This window comes from Gossypium hirsutum, chromosome D01, assembly GCF_007990345.1.
Source record: "Gossypium hirsutum isolate 1008001.06 chromosome D01, Gossypium_hirsutum_v2.1, whole genome shotgun sequence".
In the NCBI taxonomy this organism is placed as follows: domain Eukaryota; kingdom Viridiplantae; phylum Streptophyta; class Magnoliopsida; order Malvales; family Malvaceae; genus Gossypium; species Gossypium hirsutum.
In genome coordinates this window covers 49869498-49875218 of record NC_053437.1, presented here as the reverse complement: position 1 = coordinate 49875218, position 5721 = coordinate 49869498, and the positions used below count along the sequence as shown (strand labels likewise).

General features: G+C 34.6%; 1 non-coding gene across 1 annotated transcript; it reads right to left on the bottom strand.

Moving 5' to 3' along the window:
* Positions 1 to 1053: 1053 nt before the first annotated feature.
* LOC121214216 (small nucleolar RNA R71) lies at positions 1054 to 1160 on the bottom strand. The gene has a single exon (XR_005909802.1). It is a non-coding gene; the product is annotated as a small nucleolar RNA R71 (small nucleolar RNA).
* Between the last annotated feature and the right edge of the window lie 4561 nt (positions 1161 to 5721).

The following is a 5721-nucleotide window of genomic DNA, read 5'->3' as shown; positions in this document are numbered from 1 at the left end:
GTCGTAGTAACTTTGCCACAGCATATTTAGTTGTTTATTTCTTTGTTTACATTCTATTTGAATAATCACTCTCATTATTGCCATTACATTTCTGCTCTCACTTTTTCCATAGCCTTTCCAGTTATTCAATGATTCCATCTATCGCATACATCATCATTCCTTTGAATTATTATTGCATACTTACCTTAGTTTACCACTGCATCTTGTTCGTCAGTCTTGCCATAACATTAACCAAATTAACTTGACGAATTTTGTGCCTTAATCTGATCCTCATGGGAATGATACTCACTCGTCACTTTATTACTGGAATCGACGTGTATAGTTGCACAAAATCGCATATCATTTTACATGCGACAAGTTTTTGGCGTCGTTGCCAAAGATCGACAATTCGGTGTAATTTGGTTTGGTTATTTTCATTAATTCTATTAGTTTTATTTAACTTATTTATATTTAATTTCTATAGGTTTGTCACCAGTGCATGTGAAGAGGCATTCAAACTAACACAGAATATCCTTTTGACCTAGAGATCGATAGAACTTTGCAAATAAGGCGAAAAGAACTGAGAAAAATGGCTAGAAATAGGAATGATCCTAGTCCTAATGATAATCTAAATGGTCCTGCTCTCAACGAAAATCCAAATGGTCAAGATGTTAATCCTCCCATTAGACGTGGGATAGATGACTGGGACAAACCAATTCGAGAGCATATTGTTCCAATGTTGGATGATTTGAATCTAGGGATAGTCAGACCAACTATACAAGCTTAGCAATTTGAGTTGAAATCGATAATGTTTCAAATGTTACAAAGAGTAGAAAAGTTTAGTAGATTACCTATTGAAGGTCCAAGACTGAGTTTAAGACATTTTCTAGAAGTCTATGACTCGTTTAAATAATAGGTTGTTCCTGAAGATGCCTTGAGACTTAAATTGTTTCCATATTCCTTGAGAGATTAAGCAAGAGCATGGTTGAATGCTTTGCCATCGAAAATAGTGGCATCATGGAATGATCTTTGCCAGAGTTTTTTTCTACGTATAATCCACTAACTATGAATTCCAAACTTAGAAATGACATCACATCTTTTAGGAAAATAGAGGATGAAACGCTCTATGAAGCTTGGGTACGATTTAAGGAGTTAATTTGGAAATGTCGAATACATGGATTCCAGCACTGGACTCAAATAGAGATGTTTTATAAGGGGTTGAATACAAATACGAGGATGGTAGTTGATGCATCTACCAGTTGTACTCTGCTGGATAAAACGTATAATGAAGCATATGAGATTTTGGAAAAGATTTCCAACAATGATTAAAACAATGAAAATTCTACAGCCAAGAGTTGGGGCGGGTAAGAGAGTTGCTGGTACCATAGAGCTTGATGCAATCACTTCGTTGACAGCCCACGTATCTTCTATAGCTAATATAATTAAAATAATTAAAAATTCAACTACAGTCCATGAGATGAAATCAGTTGAGTTGTCATGTGTTTATTGTGGTGAAAAATCATGTGTTTGACGAATGCCCATCAAACCCAACATTAGTGTACTACATGGGTAATTCTAACTAGAGTAATAACCCTTATTCCAACACCTACAATCCAGGGTGGAAGTAGCATCTGAATTTTAGTTGGAGTAATTAAGGTGCGGGGAATTTTAACAATGTTGCAAGACAGAATGCTAACAATGTGCTGCCTGGTTATGTTTAACCTATACCGAGGAAAAATATTCAACATGGTCAAGCATCATCTTCTACTTCTATTAAAGATTTGTTAAAGGAATATATAGTCAAGAATGATGTTGTAATCCAGAGTCAAGCTGCATCCTTACGACCTATTGAGAATCAAGTGGGGAAAATTGTGAATGCTTAAAATTTGAGGCCAGAAGGAGCATTTCCAAGTGATACCGAAAATTTGATAACACAAGGGAAAGGGCATTGCAAAGTGATCACTCTTTGAAGTCGGACTTAGTTGAATGACATTGTTCAAGATGCCACGACAGGAAAGGAAAACTCGAATAACAACCATGTAACGATCCTAGAGCCATCTGAAAAACATATTGCACTTGAAAAGGGTAAGCAGAAGATAGATGTGGCAGAACCAAATCTCGTTGCCAACAAGAATGCCATGGCAAAACAATATCAGCAACCTGAAGGAATACCGCCTCTACCTTTTCTTTAGCGATTCTATAATTTTAAACAAGATGTTCAGTTCAAAAGATTTTTTGAGGTCTTGAAGTAACTCTATATCAACATATGGCTAATAGAAGCTTTGGATAAAATTCCCAACTATAAGATTTTTTGAAAGACATATTGTCAAAAAAGCGCAAATTGGGAGAATTTGAGACTGTTGCTCTCACTGAAGGGTACACAGCAATGTTGATGAATAAGTTGCCGCCAAAGTTAAAGGACCCAAGGAATTTCACTATCCCATATTTCATCAGAAATCATATGTTCGTAAGGTGTTAAGTGATTTAGGAGCGAGTATAAATCTAATGCCTCTGTCTATTTTCAAGAAGCTAAGAATTGGGATGGCAAGATCCATAACAATCACGTTGCAACCGGTCGATCGATCCTATGCACATTCGAAAGGTAAAATTGAAGATGTATTGGTAAAGGTAGATAAATTTATCTTTCTTGAGAATTTTCGTATTTTAGAATGTGAAATTGACTAAAATGTGCCAATTATTCTTGGAATACCTCTTCTTGCTACAAGAAAAACTTTAATCAATGTGCAGAAAGGTAGACTAGCCATGAGGATGAATGATCAGCAGATCACATTAAATGTATTTATTTCCTTGAAATGTGCTGATGAGAATGAAGAATGCCAAGTTATTGACTTGATAGAAACAACAGTGGAGTAAGAATCCACAAGATTTTGCCACAACAATTCTAATAGTGATGAAGATTCATTTGAGCAGAGACCCTTGTGCACTTTGCTGTAGAAAAATAGACCTTTCAATTTTGATGAACAATGTTTGGTAGTTCATGTATATCCACATGGTGTTGTTGATGTCAAAGACATGAAAATGGGGGACACATTTAAAGTTAATGGGCAACACTTGAAGAACTACTGGGGTGCTCATATAGGGCGAAAGAAACAGTCCATTGATCTTCGAGATGTTTAACTTCAACATCTTGAAAATTCTTTTTGTTTTTATTTTATTTTTTAGTTATTTCATTTCCTTTTTTTAATAAATTGCAAGAGGGGACAGGTTCGATGACGTAAAGCCCATTGAGACGAATCCTATCAATAAAGAGAATGTGCCTAAAGCATCGAAGGAAGAACCAGAGAAAATAGAGTATGTCAACATTAAGACTGACCATGAGGACGAAGAGGAAGTGAAGGTACAAGTTTGCTACTCGTAAATCAACTCGTCAGACATAATGAAGTTTTTACAATACAGTCCAAGCAGGGAAAGTTTTCTCTTTCTTTCATACATATTGCATTGCATATCTTTTTCTATGACATGCCTATATATAGATAGTTTGCATATATCTATTCATGCATTGAGGATAATGCATCCCTCAGGTTTAGGGGTGTATTGTGAATTTAGGTTGCATGACGTATCTAATATGTATGTTCATCTAAGTATAGTTAAGTTGTTTGCCAATGCCATGTGATTATTAAGTATTATTTTTTCTATGGGAAGTTCAATCTTTACTTGTGGTGTTCAATGATGAGCTTATATTCTACAGTATATCTAGAACATGTGAGAGTGGATGGGGTGAGTTTAGCTTAGGATAGATTGCGTGAAAATTAATTCTTAAAAATGAGATGTCCTATCCTAGTTCTTTTATAGCGAATGTTTTCTAATGAACTTAGATTTTTTGAAGCCAAACTCAACCATTTTGTCACGACCTTACTTAAGTAAAAGACAGTAGGCAATCCAATGCTTAGAATTGTCAAGTAAGTCATCACCACTTTGTTTGCTCCATCGTGCTATTGACTAGAAAGGTAAGTCCGAGTAAGAGTGTGTAATAAATAAATAAATAAATTAGGGGCACTCTACTGTAGCAACAGACCGAGTAGCTAAGGAGGTAGTTGTTTGCTCCATCCATCCTTTTAGTCAAAAGCCTTAGCTTCAAGAGTGATTTATATTTAAATTGTGACTTGATGAGGTACTCAGCAATTCAGTGTATGCTCCATCGTGACTGTCAAGTCAAAAACATTTTTGCGACATGACTAAATCCTCTAATATGGTTTCCATTAAAAAAGAAAAGAAAGAAAAGAGAATAAATATATGAAAATTTGAATAATATATTTTGATATAGGCATAAAGTAAGTGACTTCTATTTAGGTAACGAATGAATTAAGTGAATAAAAAGATATTTGCTACAGGATGAAAGAAAGAATGCATGGGCACTTAGGAAATTTTGTTTTTAGGGAGAAATTTTTGCACTGCCTTTGCTGAACAAACCTTTGAAATTCAAATCAATTTTAGGAAAAGAGAATATTGCTGAGAATTGAGGTATAAATTATTTTTTGAATAGCTAGGCAGTACAAGAAGGTTTTTTTTACCAAGGCAAAATGGGTTCATTCATGCATTTAGGTGTATTTTGCTTGAAGACAAGAGTTATATTTTCGTTAGCATTTTTAATATTGCATTAGGACTTGGACTGTGTTGGAATTAGGTGCTTTTAATCGCTTGTAGTGGAGTTTTTTGGTTGTTGGTGTGGCAGGAACAAGTTTTGGAATAAGGAAATAAAAGAGCGAAGTTTTATCAGGGCAAAGTGTAGAGAGTTTGCCAACATAGATGTTGTGGCAATGCCGGGAAGACAAAGTCAACATTTTTCATGCAACAGCCCCATCACAAATTTAAACTTGTACCAGATAAATACCCCTAAAATTGGAGAATATAATCACGAGTTGTTAGCCGACCCTAGCCTAACCTATCTATAAAAGTCGATAAAGGGGACCTCACAAATGGCGAACAAAAAAATGTGGGAGAGGCAGGCCATTTTAGAACCGTTCTGTACAGTAAAGTAGATACGATTTTGCCAAGGCATTATTGATAGTAAGGGTCGATTCTAGGTAATCCCAACCTTTTGAATCAACATCACTCTATCCTTATTCTTTGTCGTAATAAATTTGCCACAACATATTTAGTTGTTTATTTATTTGTTTACATTTTATTCGAATAATCACTCTCGTTATTGCCATTACATTTTTGCTCTCACTTTTGCGATAGCATTTCCAATTATTCATCAATTTCATCTATCGCATACATCATCATTCCTTTGAATTATCACTGCATACATACCTTAGTTTCCATTGCATCTTATTTGTTAGTTATGTCATAACATTAATCATATTACAATAACTTCACCAATTTTTTTCCTCAATTTGATACTCATGGGAATGATACTCACTCATCACTTTATTACTTGAACCAACATGTATACTTGCACAAAATCGCACATCATTTTACACGCGATAGGCGACCTAGAGCCGAAGCCTCAGGGTCATAATCGAATTTGTATTTAAGTATGGTTAAAATATAACTTTCAAGACTAAGTAAATATTTCTCTATAGTAAAGATACCTCTGTAAACATTTTGTACCTTAAATTAATAGTATATAATTGATCTGTCATACTTTGATGTAGCATATTAAACTAGTTTTCGCATTTGAGGAGCTTGAATACAAGCATTTTATTATGTTTTAGTTGAGTTTTTTCAATTTCATTTACATTCAATAAAAAGTGTAATTTGAGTCTTTTACTAACCTTA